Raw genomic sequence first — 22,996 nt, 5'->3', positions numbered from 1 at the left:
TTTCAAAACCCAATGTTCATTGGTAACCCATAACCCAATTATGTTCAACAAACCAAAATCCAATCGTCATTGGTACTCAAATGTCCAATTTTCACTGGAATGTCAATAACCAATTGACATTGGTATTCCAAAACCTATCTCCACTTACCCTTTTCGAGGAAAGAAAATCAAGCCCCACAAAAATCCAATCAATCATTGGTATTCCTACATGCATTAATCATAACATTTCATGCATCATTTCATGCGCAACATATCCATCGAGGTGGAGCATTACACCATATAATCAAAACAAGCATACATAACATGCACCAGGATTTGGGATCTTACATGAAAGTCCATGCCATCCCTCAGTCGAGCCAGTGGCATTTCTCCGAGTGAGTTTCTAGCCTGCAGGTTTTCTCAGCACATATCCCCAATGAGTCCGTTGAAACTTACTCCCCAAGCAGAGGTTACCCTAAAATGTCTCCTTTAGAACTTTTCCTCTGCAAAGCTTTCCCGAGTATATCTTCTCCTAATGTAATCTTTTCTAAAATGTTTCCCAACATACGATCATCTCTTACGATCCTTTTCCAACCCCTGAGTTGTTGTTATCTTGTCTTTTATCCCAACCCCGTAGTTGATGATATCTTTTTCCAACCCCTGAGTTGTTGTTATCTTGTCTTTTATCCCAACCCCTTAGTTGATGATATCTTATCTTTATACTTTTTCTAACCCCACAAACTGCTTTTAGGATTACCGACTGACCCCACAAACCAACACGGGTCTTTTCAGCATGCTTTGTCCTTACTCACACGCTTTCCAAAAAACTTCCCAGAAGGTCACCCATCCAAATACTACTCCAAGTCAAGCACACTTAACTATGGAGTTCTTATATAGGCTACCGAAAAGAAGATACACCTTGTTGGTATAGGTAGTACCTATTAATCCTATTAAGTCTTCCTTCAACCATGCGGTCCCATACATGTATAGGCTCAGGATCCCTCTCATTGCAATGTGAATTTGTTTTTTCCCTAGAAGCTGCTAGGAGTGTCTCATTGTCATGCCCCGTGCACCGACAACCACTCCTTCGACCTCGGGTGTTACATGTAACCACTCTCCACCCTCTTCGGCCTCGGGTGTTACATGTCCATAAGTTTCAGCTTGGTTCCTCCCCGAACCACATCGTACTGGGAAAGGTCTGGCTCTGCTACCATTTGTAACACCTCAGACTGCTTTTAGGATTTCAGACTGACCCCACAAACCAACACGAGTCTTTTCAGCATACTTTGTCCTCACTCACACGCTTTCCGGAAAACTTCCCAAAAGGCCACTCATCCAAATATTACTCAAAGTCAAGCACGCTTAACTATGGAGTTCTTATCTATTAGCCTACCTAAAAGAAGATGCATCTTGTTGGTATAGGTAGTACCTATTAATCTTTATAAGCCTTCCTTCCACCATTCAGTCTCATACCTGCATAGGCTCAGGATCCCTCTCATTCTGATGTGAATTCGGTTTTTCCCTAGAAGTTGCTAGGAGTGTCTCATTGTCATGCCTCGTGCACCGACAACCACTCCCTCGTCCCCGGATGTTACATGTAACCACTCTCCATCATCTTCGTCCTCAGGTGTTACACCATGAGTTGATGATATCTTATCTTTGTATTTTCTAACCCTTGAGTTGATGACATCTTGTCTTTGTATTTTTCCAACCTTTAAGTTGATGTTGTCTGGTGTTTCTATCCCCTGAGTTTATGGTATTTTCCAACCCCTGAGTTGATGGTTTCTTCCAACCCTTGAGTTGATAGTCTTTTCTAGCCCTTTATTTGGTGGAGTTCTCAATCCTCTAAGTTGATTGTGTTCTTCAACCTCGGAGTTTATGGTGTTTTCCAACCTCTGAGTTGATGGTGGTTTCCAACCCCTTAGTTGATGATGTTTTTCCAACCACTTAGTTGATTGTGTTTTCCAAACCCTGAGTTGGTGGTGTTTTCCAATCCTTGAGTTGATAGTGTTCTCCAACCCCTGAAGTTTTTTTCCAACCTCGTAGTTGATGGTGTTTTCTAACCTCTAAGTTGATTATGTTTTCCAATTGGTGAGTTGATGCTGTTTTCCAACCCCTGAGTTGATGGTGTTTCTCCAACCCTTGAGTTGATGGTGTCTTTCAACCCCTAAGTTGATGGTGTTTCTCTAACCCCTGAGTTAGAGGTGTTCTCTAACCCCTGAGTTTATGGTGTTTTCCAACCCCTGAGTTGGAGGGGTCTTCCAACCCATGAGTTTATTGTGCTTTCCAACCCCTAAGTTGATGGTGTTTTCCAACCCCTAAGTTGATAGTGTTTTCTGATCCCTGGGTTGATGGTGTTTTTCTAACCCCTCAGTTGACTGTGTTTTGTAACCCCTGAGTTGGTGGTGTTCTCCAACCCCTGAGTTGATATTATTCTCCAACCCCTGAGTTGATGGTGTTTTCAAACCCCTTAGTTGATTGTGTTTTCCAACCCCTAAGTTGATGGTGTTTTCCAACCCGTTAGTTGATGGTGTTTCTCCAACCCCTGAGTTGACAATTTTTTCCAACCCCTGAGTTGATGGTGTTTTCCAATGAATAAGTCGATGGTGTTTTCCAACCCTTGAGTTAATGATGTTTTCTAATCCCCTGAGTTGTTTGACTTTATTTCTTACCCTCGAGTTGATATCATTTTTTCTTGATGTTTTTGTAACCTTTGATTCAAAGTTGTTTGTCTCTATTCCTAATCCCCGAGTTGACGATGTCTTGTCTTTATTTTCGACCCCCAAGTTGACACCAATGACCTTGTCTTTATATGTCCAAGTGTCAAGCCTTCAGTTAACAACGATCTTTGTGAGTCTAATCTAACCATCAACCTTTTGTTGATGGATATATTTTTCCAGTGTGATCAAACCATCAACCTTTTGTTGATGGCGATCTTTGTTGTTGCGATCTAACCATCAACCTTTTGTTGACGGCGATCTTTGACCTTGTATTTTAAACATCAACCGTTTATTGATGGTGATCTTTGCCATTGTGATCTAACTATCAACCTTTTGTTGATGTAAATCTTTTCTAGTTTGGTCTAACCATTAACCTTTTGTTGAGGATGATATTTTCCATTGTGATATAACCATCAACCTTTTGTTGAAGGCAATCTTTCTCATATTGATTTTACCATCAAACTTTTGTTGATGTCGATATTTTCCACTTTGGTCTAACCATCAACCTTTTGTTGATTGTGATCTTTTCCATCTTTGATTTAACCAACAACCTTTTGTTGATGGAGATATTTGAAGTTTGATCTAACCATTAACCTTTTATTGATGGCGATCTTTGAAGTTTGGTCTAACCATCAACCTTTTGTTGATGGCGATCTTTGCATTTTGGTCTAACCATGAACCTTTTATTAATGGTGACCTCTTCTAGTTTGATATAACCTTCAACCTTTTATTGACAGAGATCTTTCTCATTATGATCTAACCATCAACCTTTTGTTGATGGCGATTTTCGCTATTCTAATCTAACCATCAACCTATTATTGATGGAGATCTTTTAGTTTGGTCTAACAATCAACCTTTTGTTGATGGCGATCTTTTCCAGGTTGATCTAACCATCAACCTTTTTTTGATAGTGATCTTTGTTGTTTTGATCTAACCATCATTATTTTGTTGATGTTGATCTTTCAGTTTGATCTAACCAACAACCTTTTTGTCGGTGGCGATCTTTCTCAGTTTGGTTTAATCATCAACCTTTTGTAGATGGCAATATTTTTCTGTTGTGATCTAACTATCAACCTTTTGTTGGTAGTAATCTTTCCCACTTGGATCTAACCACCAACCATTTGTTGATGGCGATCCTTGCCATTGTGATCTAAACATTAAACTTTTGTTGATGGCGATCTTTGCCGATTTAATTTAACCATCAACCTTTTGCTAATGAAGATCTTTCCCTCTTTGATCTAACCATCAACCTTTTGTCAATGACGATCTTTTTCAGTTTGATCAGCATCAACTCTCGAGTTGATGTTGGTATGGTATCGGGTCCTAGCCCATTTGTTTTCCTAATCTCATTACATTGTATGACTTTTTTAAAGATAAAATTTAGGTCTTTTCGTATTTTATAGATTCCACCCTGAAGGCATGAAAATAGTGGCTATTCATATTCTCAGATTTAAGGCAATTAAATAGGGGAAGTGGTCATACCCTGATTTTGTCTCACTATTATCTCTAGTCTTTTTAGTTTATCTTGCATTGTATCTTTTGCATTTTTTTAGCCTAGGTCAATTTGAAACTTAAGAAGAAGTTGATCATGGTTACTCATTGCATTTCATTGTGCTAGTAATTTGGTCACTTATAAATTGTCCAACCTTCATTCATTTTCCTTTGCATTATTCATAATATTAAGTCATGTTTGGGGCCTTTAGCCATTTTCACTCATACTTAATTTATGCATATCATCATCACTCAAGTTAGAAGGACTTACTTCTTTATTTTTGAAACTTTGTATTAGATGATAAAATAATCATGGTTTTTATTATTTATTCTTCATGTCATTATCATCTTATCTATGTCCCATTTTAGTGTCATCGTTATCATTTAAGATTAACTCCCATTGTCACAATCTCTACATCATTTTTCATGCATAATTGAAATTGGGCATTAAAAGCAAAATGAATATTTGAACTTGCCATTATATTTGAACATGAATTACACAATCTCTACATACATTACAAAACTTTTGCTTTTCATTATTCACACAATAAACACAAAAAATTAAAATAAAGAAGGAAACAAGTGGACTTGAAGGACACGAGCCCTTTGCATCCACCCTGCACCATCTTCATACATACAATCATCATGTTAGACAAAGGAAACGATCTAGAGGAGGGTGTGTGTGTGGGGGGGGGGGGGGGGGGTAAATAAAATTTTCTTCAACTATAATTCTATTTTGAAAATATTTACTATGGAAAGCGGAAGCAATTTCGAATCGACGCTTGTCTATCTCGAACCGTTATCGAAAGAATCAGATATGCGTTTAAACCGTAACGAAATGTGTACTAATGATGAGAAAATAAGTCAATATGTTTTGCAAAAATAATCATTTGAACAATATCACACTTTGTAGTCAATTTCCTATAAGTTAGGAAATAAAAATTGACACAAATAATTTATCAAACACTTGGTGTGCAATAAACACCAAGCTAATTTTCCTTTGTGTTAAAGATATGAAAAACCAATTACAATTGTTTAGATTGCAATTATCTTTATAAAAAAAATTGAATTACTTCAACAAACAACCAGAAAATTCAGTTTATCAAATTGCACACTAAGTGTATTATCAAAAGGTAAAGAGAGTGAGGGGAGAGAGAGAGAGAGAGAGAGAGAGAGAGAGAGAGAGAGAGAGAAAACAAGATTTTTTTAGGCAGTTCCTCAATTGTCCGCACTAAGGATACGTCTACCCCCAATTCCAAATAGAATTGATATATGTAATTAACATTTGCGAGAGTTGTATACAAGAGAAAAAGTAGCAATCCGAACACATAAACCCTATGTTTTATTTTGATCCTAACTTCCTCTCCCTCTTTGATCTTAAGCAAGATCAATTGACCCAAGACTTCCAAGTCGATCCTCCGATTATCACTACTCCTTTGATAGAACCCCATTATTCAAAGCTTTCACTCAGGTGAATCCTCGTTGTGAAATCTTGTACACCCCCACCCCCCAAATCAATCCTTGATCTTAGAGGAAAAACCATAACCGATTTTATCAATGAAACCCCCAAAGAATACTCAACCCAATTTGATTATAAAAATCCTAAATTGGACCATATCAATCTAATCTAAATGATACTCAACAAAAATGATTATGTGTAATTGTTGAATGTATGAAGAGAAAAGGTTGAAGATGGTGAGAAAATTCTTTGTATATTCTTGGTTTTAATGTTGGGAAATGATGCATGAATGTATATTTATATGTATATGTGTGTGCGTGTGCAGAAAGATAAAAAACAAAACAATTTTTTAGCAAAAATTACAAGTTTTGTAAAATAGAATAGGATGTATTGACTCCAAATTCATATGAGTCAATACATAAAGCCTGCGAGTCGCTACATAGACTCTAGGAGTAGATACAAGTGAGGTAGATTCATTTGCTTACAAAAAAGCTTTAGCAAAAGTCCATTCAAAAGATGGATGTAGCACTGCATATGTTATGTGTATCGACTCAAGACTCCTATGTAGCGCTACATAGAAGGCATAATTTTTGTTTTAAGAATCCTTCAGTATGTATCAACTCATAAACTCAATGTATCAACTCATAGACTTGTTTTTCGTGAGAAATCATAATATTGACTTGTAATGGCCTATCTAACCCGATTTTAAGTGTCATAATATGATAATGCATATCTAGTCATAGACAATAAGATCCAATGTACACAAATACTAAGTGTCCTACTTTTGACATCATTCAAAACATTTCTTACGAGGATAGTTCACTCACACATCCATCTCATGCAATAATTTTTTTAAAAAAATTATTAGAAATAAAAAGTGAAGTTGGCTTGATATAGGACACAAGTTTCCCCCTTGCAAGCATGTTATCTCATCATATCATCGTCATGTCAACACCATGCATCACATTATATACATGACTAAACAAAAACAAAAAGAAGAAAAAAGAACGGAATTGTTTGGGATTTGAAGGACACGAGTTCCTCATTGCAGCATCCCTATCTCAAACCAACTATGTCGTCATCCAACCCTGTACACCAACATACATCATAACCCTGCATCATTCATAACATTAACATACTAAAGTTAAAATTGAAAAAAAATGAAATAATGTTAAATTCGCGTAAAACATGTGCAACAACATTGAAGCGATCATCCACTCATTCATAACACATCCTCATCATCCTTACATATGCATACATGAACAAATTGAAAGTTAAAAAAAAGAAGCAACAGGAATAACTGAGAAACGTGTGCACCCTATAACATCACACACATAGCATCATCACCATCATACCATACAATTCACATCCAATTCACGATTTTTTATCACTCCTTTACACTTTCATCTGTACCTCACGCAGATAGCATATTCCCTCCAAATCACTCAATTTATTTCCCCCCTAAAAGCTAACACACGAGGATCATAACGCATCACCATTCCTCCTATAAATTAACCTCAATCACTCATGTACAGAAACTAAAAATCAACTACAAAACCTCTGCTAAAATCAATCCCCAAGCCTTATAAAGCTCTTGCAAAAAAGAAGTTTCTCAAGTTCATCATCTGAACTTGAGCAAGCTCGAGCTCGACCCCCTGCACCAATAATTATAACTCACTAGAGCAAGTAGAAGAAGAAGCCTACAGACGGAGAATTAAATAGACCTATCAGAAGTAGAAGATGATATTTCAAAGGAAGACTTACCTGAGTGTGGGCTCACCAGAGTTCTCGCCGGAGTTTCAGGCTCCGACGAGGCTCTATTCATCATTTTTCTTTACTTTCCTTGCTAATCATGTTTGTATTCTTGTTTTCGCAACTTTAAATATTGCACCCTGATTGTAATTTGAACAAATAGTATGAAATTTGGGGATTAGGGTTCTTGTGAGAGAGGCTCGATTTGAGCTGGGTTTTGATTATTTTGGATTTCTGATACTAGATTCATGATTAGGGTGTGACTTAGGCTAGGGTGTGTTTTGGTGTTTTTGGATTTGAGTAGAAATGGGGAAATCTAGGTTGACTCAGATGAACACTCATAGTGTTCATCATGAGTTCACGCAAAACACCACCTTCTTAGATCTTATTTGGCAGAGAGAGAGAGAGAGAGTTCTTAAAGTGTTTATTCGGTGGGGAATAAAATAAAAAATAGAGAGAGTCCTAATGAAGATAGAGAGAGAGAGAGAGAGAGAGAGAGAGAGGATGTGAAAAGTGAGCCTCCACGTCCTTCCCACTTAGACACGTGGTCGTTCCCTTGGCTACTTGATTTGCTTACTAGTCATTGTTGACTTGGGGTCCCATGAGGGGACCCCCATCATAATCTCCATGCACCTTGTCTTTTGGCCTTCTGATCACAGTGTACGCACATCCAAGGGATGAGGTGGAGTCAACGGTCTTGACTCCTTCAATCCGTGTTGATTGGGCCTGCAACACCTTCTTTGTGCCTCCCTTTGGGCCAAACGCGTATGAAACTCCCCCCCCCCCCCCCCCCCCACACACACACACACACACACCTTTACATCATTTCATATTTTTTTTAATTATTTTTATTTATTTTAGGCTTTTGGGCCCATGTTGTTTGTTCTTTGCTAGCCTCATCTCCCCCATACTATTTTTTGAACCCCCACTTCCCTTTTGTATTATTTTTTTATATTATTATTTTGGCTATAAAAATAGTAATTTTAATTAAAAAAATTCAACCTCATTTTTCAAACAAAATCTTGATCAACATCAAGAACTTTCAAAAATCAAACTCAAACTCCTTTTGCCAAAGTTTAAACGCTTTTCAAATGCAAACCAAAACGCTTGATCTTTGTCAACTTAATCAAATATTTTTCCTTCCGTATCAAATAAAAATAATTTTTCGCCTTGGCAGAAATGTTATGTTTGTAGTGATGTATGAAATGCGTGTGGGAATGCTGATGATTGATATAGTTTTGTTTTTTTAATAAATTTCTCGTTTCGGCGGGAATGTTATGCATGAAATGATACGTGCGATGCAAGTGAGAATGCAAATGGGTGATTGGATTTTTTTTAATTGGTCTCCCTTTTTCGAAGGTGAGACTTTTTAGGTACCAATGTCAACTGGATTTGGATTTATGATGATGCCATCAAGGTGGAATTTTATTTTTGGGACAACAACAGAGATTGGTAAATTTAGTGGGTCTTACTTCTCGACAGTCAAATTTTAATGATGTTACGATCAGTAAGAAGACGTGGACACCCTGTCGCAGCCTAAAAATTATAGTATGCGAAAAAACAACCGGCGAAAAAGAAATGACAGAAGAGTCTCCACTGTGCGTTATTTATCCCAAAGGAGGGAAAGGAAACGCTCGAAGTAAACCTGGAGAAAGGAAAGGAAAAGACAAGGTCTCGCAACCAAATCTTGGGTTCGGGAGTCGATTATGCGAAGGGAAGGTATTAGCAACCTTACGCATTCGTAGTACTCTACAGGATCCACTCTTGTTGTTCTTGTCTAAAGGGTGTGTGTTTATCTAATGTACTATTTACTAAAAGAGGGTCAAAAGAAAATGACTCGCACGGATGTCGCATCCACTACATACGTATCTCATCTAAATATGAGAATCAGAGTCCTCGTAGCTCGACTACCTATGGGTTAAAGAGGAGTGTGCTCGCTAAGACATCGCGTCTTATGCCTACGTATCTCATCTGGAATGAGAATCAGAGCAAAACGTAGTTCAGCTAACTACGGGAACAAAGGTCTCGATTGCAACTAGGGCAAGAGAAAGGGAAGGTCTTGATCGCAACGAGGGCGAGAGAAAGGAATCGCAACGAGGGCGAAAGCAAACAAGGATTAGTTGGTAGTTGTCAGTCAAAAACTCGGCAAGACATCGCATCTTGTGCCTACATATCTCATCTGAACATGAGAATCAGAGTTTCCGTAGTTCGGCTACACAGGGATTGCCATCTGAACATGGACTTACAAAGGAGGATACTAGTTGTGTCAAAGGAGAGTGGGCAATGTGTTCACGTCCTAGCAGCAGGTGTCGCAGCTCGCTGAATCGAGTCTTAGGCAGTTACCTCTTTGCAATAGGACGGATTGACATGCCACAAGATCGGAGACACACGGAAGGTCTAAAAGGTGGGGAAGCTCTGCCCTAGAGTTGTCATGCAATGTGGACCTAAGTGTTAGGATTTACAAATGGGAAACATCTACCTAATGTTAGCATGCAAAGAATAAGGGAATTCTACCTATGTTATCATATAAAAGAATACATGAATCCTACCTATGTTATCATACAAAGGGTTCTACCTAATGGGTGCTACCTAAACGGAACAAGAATCGACGAATGGAGCAAGAGAGGGGTGAGGTAAAGGGTTGATGGCGATGCACGAAGCAATCGACTTACAGGTAGATGGCGATGCACGAAGCAATCTACTTACAAGAGAAATGGCGATGCATGAAGCAATCGACTTACAAACGGATGGATGAATATGTGCTGGTTCTGTTAAGTTTTGAAAAATGATTACTCGACGTTGGATCGAGGTTTTGATCTTGTTTTGAAATGGTTATCGAGTGTTCGTTTTATTTCTTGTATTAACAGATGAATAAAGAATGAAAGAATAAATATATACACATCATGGGAGAGGGATACATTTGTTATGAATGGGGGTTGTTCATGGCAATCAGTATATAAAAATATATGCCTCATACACCATACAAGTAGGTCACAGTTAATCAAACAGATAAGATAAGCAAACATATATATGATCAAATCAAATGAATCAAAGAATGAAATAATGAAGCATTAGATAATGCATGAGAAGTATAAACATGTTAAGCAATCAAATAATAGAAGCATGGATGAAAGAAACAGGTATAAAAAATATCAGATGAATCAGACAGATAAAACTATGCACACAAAGGATCAATGGATAATTTAATCGGGAAATGATGCAAGGATAAAATAAAATCAAGATGAAAGGCCTTTAATATATGGCATATGAGATGAACAAGGGAGGATCAAAAGATCTCTTCAATTGCCATAAGCAATCCCTAAGTCAAACATCAATCATAGAAAAGTCAACTAAAAAGTCAAGTCAACTTGAAAATTATCAAATAAATAGTAAATTAATCAAGAAAATTATGAAAAATTAAACTAATTTAGGTGGGGTCAGGACATCATCATCCCCTAAAAAGATTTCAAAAATAATGAAAATTGGTTATTGAATTAATTGAATCAAAACAAAGGTCAAACCAAAAGTCAAACAACAATACTAGGTTAGAAATAAACCAAGAATAAATTAAAAATGGGAAATAAAATTTCAATAAAAGGTCAGGTTGACCATGAGACATTGATCAACCCTCATCCCAAAAATCAGAAGTTGAAAATAATTTTAAGCCAAAAAAATAAAATTAATGAAAAAAATGTATGCTTAAAAGAACCACTTGAAATAAATAATTAAAATAAAATATTAACATTAAATAAAATATGAAAATAAAAATTAAATAAATTAAATAAAACATTAAGAAATGTGAAAAGTATCTTTTGATATTTTTATGAACAAATAAAATATTTTTATGAATTAAAAAGCAAAACAGCAAAATAAAATAAGAATTAAATAAAAAGGAATGAAATGAATGGATTGTGATAATGGGCCATGAGAGGGGTGCAGATGCGCGCTAAGCCCAACCCAGGTATTATTCTTCAACGTGACAACACAAATAATATGTCCATTTAATTAAATCATGTGAACATGCCTCAATTGGTCTAGCTTGAGTAAGTGACTAAATGCCAAAATAATGCTGGACGGTTAGGATTACACCAGCGCGCGGAATCGAAGGGCCTGCAGAGTGCCGCGTGTCATTTGTTTCATGCAAAGCCCTAGCTCCATGCAAATGAAAGAAAAACGAGGAAAAAACACAGCAACTTTTCCAAACTTCAAACCAAGATTTCTCACAACTCAGGGCACCAAATGGCATGGTATAAAAATCAAAATTCAAGTACGAAATGAGAGGAACACAATGGTGCTTTGTTTCATTGAAAATAGTGGCTTGAACATAGAGAAAAGTGAACAGCAAGGGGGGCTCATGCACACGAATTCAATAAAAAATAATGTCACAAACTCCAATTTAATGAACATACTTCATGTTAAAGGCTTTACAAACAATCATGGCATGGTATTAACATGGCAAATAAGTATGGAACAAGCATGGCATAAATGAAAACTAACATGAAACATGGATGGTAAGCATGAAATGAACAAGTAGTAAGCATAAGCATGGCATGGTGTGAGCATGAAATATTACCATAGAAGAGAGTGAAAAGATGCTTACCTAGTGGATGTAAGGTCCACTGCCCCTTAAAGATGGAGACAAATGGAAAATGAGGTGCTTTGCAAACTTGTGAAATGGAAATGGAAGGAGAGAAACCTTGTCCACTTGCCTTGCTCTTGCTTAGGTCGAAAATATAGCAGCCTCCACTTCAGATTAGGGTTTCTAAGCTTTAAATATGTTGGATTAAAGTGGTCTTAATGGGCTTAAATGTATGGTTTGGATTCTAAGCAAAAAGTGCAAAAAGTGGGGTGTGAAAGCAAGTTCTAAATATGGCAAAACTTAATAAAAGCAAATTGCCAAATGAGGTAAAAAGTGTGTTGGTTGGTTTTGTGGTCTGATTTGGTTTGGCTTGTGCAGCACAAAAATAGTCCAACAGGGTGACTTTAAGACCTTGTATCTTGATGAGTATGTAACCAAATGGCAAGGCAATGCAAACAGTAGAAAGAGGGCATGGAGCTTAACATATTTCATGTTGAACACAAATTGAAATGATGAGTGGAAAGAGGTGAAAAATGGCCATAAAGTTCAGGTTCCATAGCTGCAGAATGCTTGGGCCAGTTTGGCCTAAATGCTGTCAAAAAATTCAGTCTATGATACCAACTTTAGATGAGTGTATCTTTCAAACCAATGATCCCAATGGGATGATTCCAAAAGGATGTGAAAGAGGACATAGCAACGTACAACTGTCATGAAGAAATTATTTTCAAAAGATGCCTTGAAGTGCAAGAAATCTGGCCCATAAGTCTTGACAAATCTTGCAGATTTTGGACTTAGAAAATTTTCTAAGTGTCCTAAAATAATGTCTTACTTTGACCAAGCATAACTTTCTCAATTTTAATCCAAATGAAACAAAATTTTATATCTCTAGAAATCTTGGAACAAGAGGAACAACTTTAATGTTGGAGAAATTTTCAAATGGAGCTTGCATCTTTGTTGAAAATGGGCTTAAAGTGGGTGCAAAAACCATAAAAACTTGCCCTAAATAGAAAGTCAACTATTTCCAAATTTAGTAACTTTTCCAACTCCTGATTAAATGATGAATCCATGATCCAACCTTGATCAAATTTCACATGTAGGCTCCCTTAGACATGAATTTTGAGATTCCACTTTCAAAATGTCAGGAGTTGACTTTTCTGGCCCCATAGTTGACTTTTCCCAAACTGTCTGATTCCCGATTCCATTGATCAATTGAAGCACCTCTGGCTCAAATGAAGAGCCGATTTTTTGTATGTAGACCCTTGTGGACATATGGAGGGCCATGGAAATGAGTTTCACCCAAGGAATCAGAAATAAACCGATTTTATACCAAACCCTAGTTTTAGGGCAAAAATGACTAGGAACTGATTGCACTGACTGCCAATGGATCTTTCTGAGATAATTGTGGATCTTCTTAGGCCAAGATGCCTCCATAATCATGACATGAATGAGCCCCCTTTTCTTCCCACCAAACATTGCCTGTTGCAGATAGCCACGAAACCCTGATTTCTGATTAAATGCAGATGCACACTCTGGGAGCTCTGAATCTTCCACTGATGAACTGAGGACCATAATAAGACATATGGAACCCCTTGAGACTTGTATACATATAAAATGAAGTCCAATTCCCAGTCTTTCTTTGTGTGGGCTCCTTCTTTAAGGAGTGAGCAATCAAACCCTGATTTCCAAGTCACTAATGTAGTCTGCAATGAGTATGACCTAGTATGATGCTAATGCAATGTAAGACACAATCTCATGCTTCCGAGAAAAATGAAGGGTAAACTTTTGGGTATTACAACTGCCCTTATTCAATCAACTGGAGTCCCGAAAGGAAGATAGCAACGGCTTTCTCACTTTCGAGGTGTCAAGGGATTGAATACAATAAAAACCCGGAAAATTTACACTGAAGTGAGAAATAAAGTAACAATGCCTGTCAGAATCGGCAAAGAGATGGTCTCGAAAAAGAATCCGTCTGGTACGGTGAGAGTCGGTCTGAACACCGAAAAAGAATGTTAGCTTGAATACCAAAATAAATGGTAACACAGAAATCATGATCTGAGCATCAACAAAGAATCTGTTTGGTACGGTGAAAGTCGGTCTGAATACCGAAAAAGAATGTTAGACTGGATACCAAAATAAATGGTAACACAAAAATCATGATCTGGGCATCAACAAAGAATCCGTCTGGTACGGTGAGAGTCGGTCTGAACACCGAAAAAGAATGTTAGACTGAATACCAAAATAAATGGTAACACAGAAATAACCATGGCCTGAATGCCGCTCATCAGTCTGAATACTGGAAATGAATTCGATCTGAACATCGAAAGGTACTAGATTATCAAACATCGGTCTGAACACCGAGAAACTGGCCTGAATGCCACTTCGGTCTGAATACCAGAAAACTGGCCTGAATGCCACAAGTTGCATCGACCTGAACGTCGGAAACTTCTTCGATCTGAACATCGGAAAATTGGCCTGAATGCCACTTCGGTCTGGATACCGGAAAATTGGCCTAAATGCCATAAGTTGCACCGACCTGAACGTCGGAAACTTCTTCGATCTAAACATCGGAAAATTGGCCTAAATGCCACTTCGGTCTGGATACCGGAAAATTGGCCTAGATGCCATAAGTTGCACCGACCTGAACGTCGGAAACTTCTTCGATCTGAACATCGGAAAATTGGCCTGAATGCCACTTCGGTCTGGATACCGGAAAATTGGCCTGAATGCCACTTCGGTCTGAATACCGGAAAATTGGCCTGAATGCCACTTCGGTCTGAATACCGGAAAACTGGCCTGAATGCCACAAGTTGCGTCGACCTGAACGTCGGAAACTTCTTCGATCTGAACATCGGAAAATTGGCATGAATGCCACTTCAGTCTGAATACCGGAAAACTGGCCTGAATGCCACTTCGGTCTGAATACCGGAAAATTGGCCTGGATGCCACTTCGGTCTGAATACCGGAAAACTTGGCCTGAATGCCACTTTGGTCTGAATACCGGAAACTTTCATGTCTGTCAGCATCGGCTGAAATAAGGAAAATGGTAATTAAGGTGGCGCGTGGGCCAACGACCTATGCTGGGGATAATAAGTCATGAACAACCTTCAGTCTGAGTACTAGAAACAAGCTTCTGGTTTATCACTTGGGATACCGAGAATGTTTTATGCGTACATGCGTATGTTTGAATTTTTCAATGGCGTAATGCTCCATGAAAATGGAAATGCTACGCGATTTGGAAGGATGCAATGCAATATGATTCTCCATGCAGGGATGTAAAATGCTGGGGAGAATGCCAAGCCGAGGCAAGGAATTCTACTGGGGAATGATCACAATCTTCTGGACCCAGGCAATGTTGTTGGAGATACACAGCACCATGAACTCTGTGGGGAAATAACCGGCCTCGCGGTGTGCTGGCAATAAAAAAATACCGAGGCTCTGACTGGGGAGAGAATGGCACTGAAAGCTTGCTACTGAGGAAAGCGACGGTGGTTCTGGAAACCATAATCTGCGAGAGGGACGACTCAGCAGGGGAAGCAAACATCGAGACGGTACCGAGATTCTGCTTCAAGGAAAGAGACCATGGGTCTGGCGTCGAGATCATCGATCCGACATCGAACTCTGAGGAGCAGTTGCTTCTGTTGGGAAGATACGGTCTGGCGCTGTCAACTCCACTGGGGATATACAGTCTGGCACTGTCAACTCTACTGGGGAGTGTATAGTCTGAAACAACCGCTTGGGGGAGCACAGTAGTGATAACCTGCTAGGGATTGAAGAATCCAATGCTCGGACCAGCTCTGCAGGGATAAGATACCAAACTCCAACCGTTGAAGCAAAACATCTGCGATCGTCTGCTGGGAACCTTAAGGGAATGCCCCGAGTGTACCTGTTCTGAATAGACGATCTGAAGCACTTAAAATTTACAGCAATTTTAAATGTTTATTGAGCATGTACCTGCAGAGCTCTCATGTTTCATGATGCAATGTTTATCAAAAATTCGGACGTCATTTTTACAAACAAAACAGTAAAATGAAAATGCAAATAGAGATATTCTGAATAACATGATTTCATTGATTGAATGGCCTCTGAATAGGCATTTACATCAGGAAGCAATCCCTGGGAAGAGGTAATCGCACAAAAGATAAAAACAGAAATTAATCTAATGGCAATGTGAAATGGATTTCTATCGGGTTCCAATTCTGCTATGACTCGCTCGTCTTCAAGATCCTCCAGATGATCAGCTTTCTGAAAAAGGTGATTGGACTGTTTCCTGTCCTTTGAAAGTTTCTCGTTATCGGCACGAGATGAGATTCAGAACTACTCAGAACGCAGTCATTCGCTTAATCCCTAACTTTTGCCTGGATCGCCCTTTCGGGTTTTCAATCCACCGGGATACCCATTTTTGCCTAAGTTTCCTTTTTAGGTTTTCAACTTACCGGGTGTACAATCTTTTCATTTTTAATCCCTAACTTTTGCCCGAACCTTTCTCATTTTCTTGGTTCGTCGGGATGCCCATTTTTTGCCTGGACTATTCTTTTTACTGTCCAGCGGGTCTGTTTTATTCGAAGTATTTTTTAACTGCGTCTGAGTTCACAGGGGAAGTGAAGTCTTCACCATCCATAGTTGCAAGCATTAAGGCTCCACCATCAAAAATCTTAGTGACAATATATAGTCCCTCATAGTTAGGAGTCCACTTGCCCCTGTGATCTGTATGAGGAGGAAGGATCCTTTTCAACACTAAATCTCCGACTTGGAAACACCGAGGACGCATTTTCTGATCAAAGGCTCTCTTCATCCGACTCTAATACAACTGCCCATGACAAATGGTTGCCATTCGCTTCTCTTCGATAAGACTCAACTCATTGAACCTTGTCCGAATCCATTCAGCTTCGTCTAGCTTGACATCCAACAGGACTCTTAGAGAAGGAATCTCCACTTCAACAGGTAGGACTGCTTCCATACCGTACACAAGGGAGTAAGGGCTTGCCCCGGTCGATGTGCGTACTGAAGTACGATACCCATACAAGGCGAAGGGTAGCATCTCGTGCCAATCTCTGTACGTAACGACCATCTTCTGCACAATCTTCTTTATGTTCTTATTTACTGCCTCAACAGCACCGTTCATCTTAGGACGATAAGGGGAAAATTGTGATGCTGAATGTTGAAGTTCTGGCACAACTCCTTCATCATTTTGTTATTGAGATTAGAACCATTATCAGTAATGATTCTTTCGGGAACCCCATAACGACAAATGATTTCTTTCTTAATGAATCGGGCAACCACATGTCTGGTGACTTTCGCAAATGACGCTGCTTCGACCCACTTGGTGAAATAGTCGATGGCAACAAGGATGAAGCGATGCCCATTGGAAGCAGTCGGCTCAATCTTTCCAATCATAACAATGCCCCACATAGCAAATGGCCACGGCGAAGACATCACATTCAAAGGATTCGGAGGCACATGCACCTTATCAGCATAAATCTGGAATTTATGGCACTTCCGAGCATATTGAAACAATCAGATTCCATGGTCATCCAGTAATAACCCACTCTCAATAATTTCTTAGCCATTGCATGTCCACCGGCATGAGTACCAAAGGAGCCTTCATGAACTTCTTGCATTAACATGTCTGCTTCGTGTCTATCCACGCATCTGAGCAAAACCATGTCAAAGTTCCTCTTATACAGCACGTCGTCTTTGTTCAAGAAGAAACTGCCTGTCAATCTTCTCAAAGTCTTTCTATCATTGTTGGATGCCCCTGCAGGGTACTCTTGATTCTTCAGAAAGCACTTGATGTCGTGATACCAGGGTTTGTCATAAACTACCAATTCAGCAGCAAACACATACGTGGCCCTGTCAAGGCGCATAACATCGATCCTGGGAGCATGGTTCCACCGGATCACCTTGATCATGGAGGATAGAGTAGCAAGAGCATCTTCCATCTGGTTTTCGTCACGAGGTATATGATGCAACTTTACTGTTTTGAAGAAAGTCAACAGTCTTCTCGTGTAATCTCTGTAGGGGACCAGATTAGGCTGGAGAGTGTTCCAATCACCATTCACCTGATTGATCACCAGAGCTGAATCTCCAAAGATGTCCAGAGTCTTGATTCTCAAATCAATGGCTTGTTCAATACCCAAGATGCAGGCCTCATACTCAGCTTCATTATTGGTGCACTCAAAAGTCAGGCAAGCGGTGAAAGGCATGTGGGCACCTTTCGGAGTAGTAATGACAGCACCAATTCCACTTCCTTTAGCATTGACGGCCCCATCAAACGTTAAAGTCCATTTCTCATCTGGACCAGGTCCCTCCTCAACAACTGGCTCTTCACGGTCTTTCATCTTGAGGAACATGATGTCTTCATCAGGAAAATCAAACTTCATTGGCTCATAGTCTTCAATCGGTTGTTGAGCAAGATAGTTTGACAAAATACTCCCTTTGATGGCTTTCTGGGATGTATATTGGATGTCGTACTCTGTCAGTGTCATTTGCCAACGAGTAACCCTTCCGGTGAGAGCTGGCTTCTCAAATATATACTTGATTGGATCCATCTTGGAGATCAGTAAGGTTGTGTGAGTCAGCATGTATTGTCTCAATCGCTTAGCATCCCATGCAAGTGCACAACATGTCTTCTCAAGCATTGAGTATCTCGACTCGCAATCTGTGAATTTCTTACTCAGGTAGTAGACGACATACTCTTTCCTACCTGTCTCGTCGTGTTGACCGAGAACACAACCCATAGAATTGTCAAGTATTGTCAAGTACATAATCAGCGGTCTCCCTGGGATTGGGGGCATAAGGATAGGAGGATTCTGCAAATACTCTTTTATCTTTTCGAAAGCTTTTTGGCAATCATCATTCCACCTGATAGCCTGGTCTTTTCTCAACAACTTGAAAATTGACTCACACATGGCTATTAGGTGAGAGATGAACCTCGCAATGTAGTTCAACCTTCCTAAGAAACCACAGACTTGTTTTTTTGTTCTTGGCTCAGGCATTTCTTGTATCGCTTTCACTTTGTCCGGATCCACCTCAATCCCTTTTTCACTAATGTCCGTGTCAAGCCCTGGCATATCTTGATAAGACCAAGCGAAGACGTCAACATACTCTTGCAGCAGTTCAATCAACCCCTTCTTCACATCATCTTCCAAAGCAGACCCTATCTTGATTTCTCTCTTGGCGTCCTCGGTGTCGAGATTAATCACTTCAGTAGACTCTTGATGCGGTTGAATGATCCTTTCCTCCTGCTTTAACAACCTGGCAAGTTCTTCAGGGAGTTCACAGTCTTCATCACCCTTTTCTTCAGCTTGAAAGATCGAATTTTCAAAGTCGAAGCAAGTCATAGCAGAACCGTTATCAATAGAATCCGGTGACGTGCATCTGCATGAGTGATGGTATGTGCTTATGAGTGTGAACAGTGAGTGAAAACTAAACAAACATTGCCAAATATTTTTGATTTTTTGATTTTTTTTTTAAAACTACAAAAAAATAGAAAGACAGTGAACAAAATTTTTGAATGCAAAAAGACGTCCTTTATTTATGATAAACAATGCTGGTATTCACATAGATGAGCCCTACAATGAGTCATTACTCCCTGGGCGGAACGTAAGACTTGGACATGCATGAACAAACAAGAAAAATTACTCTTCAAGAAGAGTGACTTGGATAATCTCCTTAGAAGACCAATTGTTGATGACTTCACCCGGGATCCTCAGACGCACCCAGTTGTCAATGTCGCAATCACTATCCCCATCTTCTTTGTTGATTGCAGAGATCTAGCCATACTGAATGATGCCAGCGCTGGAGAAAGTAATCGGCCCCTAACGAGTCTGAGGCGTTGAAGTTGTAGGAGTCAGAACTGGCTGATACCCAATCCCGAACTTGTCTTCTTTCATCGGTAACTCCACCAGACGTCCCCAACCTGGGGCAACACATGAGTCTACCAAGGCCTGCGCCTGCTTGAAGGACGAGATAGAGGCACCCGCTTTGACCTCTTCCACCGGAGCTGCATCCTTGACCTGAACTACCTCAAAGGCATGACACAGGGTCTCATGAATTTCACCTTCTACTTCTACATACTTGAATGTAGACGGGTTACTGACCAGAATGTCCTCCTCACCACAGACAGTGATAATCCTTCCATTGATTGTGAATTTGATCTTTTGATGCAAAGTTGAGGAAACTGCCCCAGCATTGTGGATCCAAGGACGACCCAGCAGACAGCTATACGAGGGACTGATATCCATCACATAGAAGACGGTGTTGAAGGTTTGTGATCCAATCAGAATTGGCAATTCTACCTCTCCAAACACCGACCTCTTAGAACCATCGAAGGCTCTCACCACAAGATCAGAAGGCTTCAAGACCAAACCTTCTACTTCTAACCTTGACAGGGCTCTCTTGGGTAACACGTTGAGAGAGGAACCTGTATCCACCAGAACATGTGATAACACAGTATCTTTGCATTCCATCAAAATGTGCAAAGCCCTGTTATGATTGCGTCCAGCCGGTGTCAAGTCAGAATCAGTAAAACCCAACCCGTTGCTTGCATGAACATTTGCAACGATCCCTTCTAGTTGGTTTACTGAGATCTCCCGAGGCACATAAGCAGCATTAAGAACCTTCAGCAGTGCCTCCCTGTGTGCCTCCGAACACAACAGGAGTGAGAGAATAGATATCTTAGACGACATCTGAATCCACTGATCAACTACCTTGTAGTCACGTTTCTTTATGATCCTCAAAAGCTCGTCCACATCCTTCGCAAAAGTGGGTTCAGAACCAGCCTGTGGTGCAGAGGTACCCTCGTTCAAAGCTTGTTTGCCCTTGGTTTTCGTCGCGGCGTCAACAATATCAGCTTGAGTAATGGGTGGTGAGAACAGTCTACCACTCCTGGTGAATCGCCCGATTCCACCAACATTGTCCACTGCGGGATCTTTTATTTCCATTTCAGATTCAAGCTTCTGATTCTGCACCTCTTCTGTTTTCAGTGGCTGTTCCACTCCATGATCGTGCATATACACACTCCCCCCATAATGCTAAGGAATGGCCCTTTCGCTAGTGAAAGGTAAAGGACCAGGGGTAGTGATGGTCATAGTGGATGGTCGCACTGGTGGCACTGGTTGCGCTTCTGGTACACTGATCTGAGTAGTTGGGTAGAAAATGGTGATAGTAGCAACATCACAGTCATACTCAGAAATCTCGTTCATTGAAACATAAACATCCGAAACATCGGAATCAAGTTCAATTAAATCAGAATTAGACACATTGTTTGGGATATCAACAACAACATTGGAAAAGTTAAATACATCAACAGGAATTACAATATCATCAGAAACAACATTCGGAAATTCTTCAGCAGCATCTTCAAACACCTTTTCATCAACCCCTTCAACAGTCTCTTGGACAGAAAAGTCTTCAGCCTAGAGGATTCCATTGTCGAGCAAGGCCTGGATACCCTGCTGTAGCTTCATACAACCTTTGCTCTGTGTAGTACAACCCAAACAACCATTCATACAACCGGGGAAAACATCGGCCTTCAGCAAGTAGTCTTTAATCTCCAACAGCGGAGTCTTCAGTTTCAACACATCCTTGATGGACTTGGCTTCCCCTTCCACCATATCAACATTTGCACCACCATGCTGTGGCATGGGATTGTTGATGACATTAGGAGCAGGTGCAAAGTTGATGGCCGTTGAATCTATGAGATCCTGAACTATGTGCTTAAAAGCTTTGCAGTTCTCAATATTGTGGCCAGGTGCCCCAAAGTGGAAATTACACCTAGTGTTGGCGTCATAACCCACCGGAAGCCTGCCGACAGGAGGAGCCAAAGTGCGTAGCTGCACAAGTTGTAATTGTTGAAGGCTAGGAAGCAGTTGAGCGTACGACATTGGAAGAGTGTCGAAACACCTGTCCATCGCCTTTTGCCTCTATTGATAGGCGGGTCTGTTACCCTGTTGCTGTTGTTGGTACTGAGTTTGTTGACGTTGTGGTTGTTGTTGTTGTACTGGTGCTGCAGCCGGAATGGTCGCAGCTGCAACATACAGTTGTTGATGGTAAGTCTGAAAAATATTCCTTCTGATACCTCTGTTCTGATATAAAGACACAGCATTAACATCCCATTCTCTTCCCTTCTTCCCCTGAATGAACGGCTTCTTCACCCCAGATGATGATCCAACCCCATTCTGGATCTTGCATGTTTTCAAATAGTTCTCCACCCTCTCACCGGTAGAGACTACATCAGCGAAATTGGAAGAGTTGCAACCTACCAGACGCTCCAAGTAGGATACAGGCAGAGTGTTCATGAACATGTTGGCCATTTCCTTCTCCAACATAGGAGGTTGAACACGGGAAGTTGTCTCTCTCCAGCGTTGTGCATATTCTCTGAAGCATTCATTGCTTTTAAGAGATAGATTCTGAAGTTGGGTTCTGTCTGGCGCCATGTCTGTGTTGTATTGATATTGCTTTATGAAAGCCTCTGCCAAGTCTCTCCAGCAACGGATGTGGGCTCTGTCCAGCCTCATATACCATTCCAGGGACGCCCCAGCTAGGCTGTCCTGAAAGAAGTACATAAGCAACTTTTCACCGTCCGAGTATGCAACCATCTTATGGAAGTAGGCTTGCACATGAGTCTTTGGGAAAGAGCTGCCATTGTATTTGTCAAATGTCGGAACTTTGAATTTCGGTGGCACCCTCACGCCTGGGACCAGCCCCAAGTCAGCAACATCAACCCCCAGAGTATTCTGTCCTTCTACAGCCTTCAGCCTCTCCTCCAATCTTCTAAACATGGGGTCCATGCCATGGCCCATGCCAAGGTCCTCCTGCATCAAGGTGAACTGATCCTCCTGATCATCATGAATGGGTTGTTGATCAGGGTTAGCACGTGGGATCCGGATAGGCCCCATTCCGCTGGGTCTGTTAACTTCTCCAACTGGAGGATCAGTTACCGTCTCTTGTTGATTAGTGGCGGAATTCCTCTACATCATCTGTCTGAGCTCTTGTTGTCCCTGAGCCACCCCCTGA

The sequence above is a fragment of the Lathyrus oleraceus genome, chromosome 4 (assembly GCF_024323335.1).
Source record: "Lathyrus oleraceus cultivar Zhongwan6 chromosome 4, CAAS_Psat_ZW6_1.0, whole genome shotgun sequence".
Classification (NCBI taxonomy): domain Eukaryota; kingdom Viridiplantae; phylum Streptophyta; class Magnoliopsida; order Fabales; family Fabaceae; genus Lathyrus; species Lathyrus oleraceus.
Note: the sequence above shows the minus strand (reverse complement) of the source record.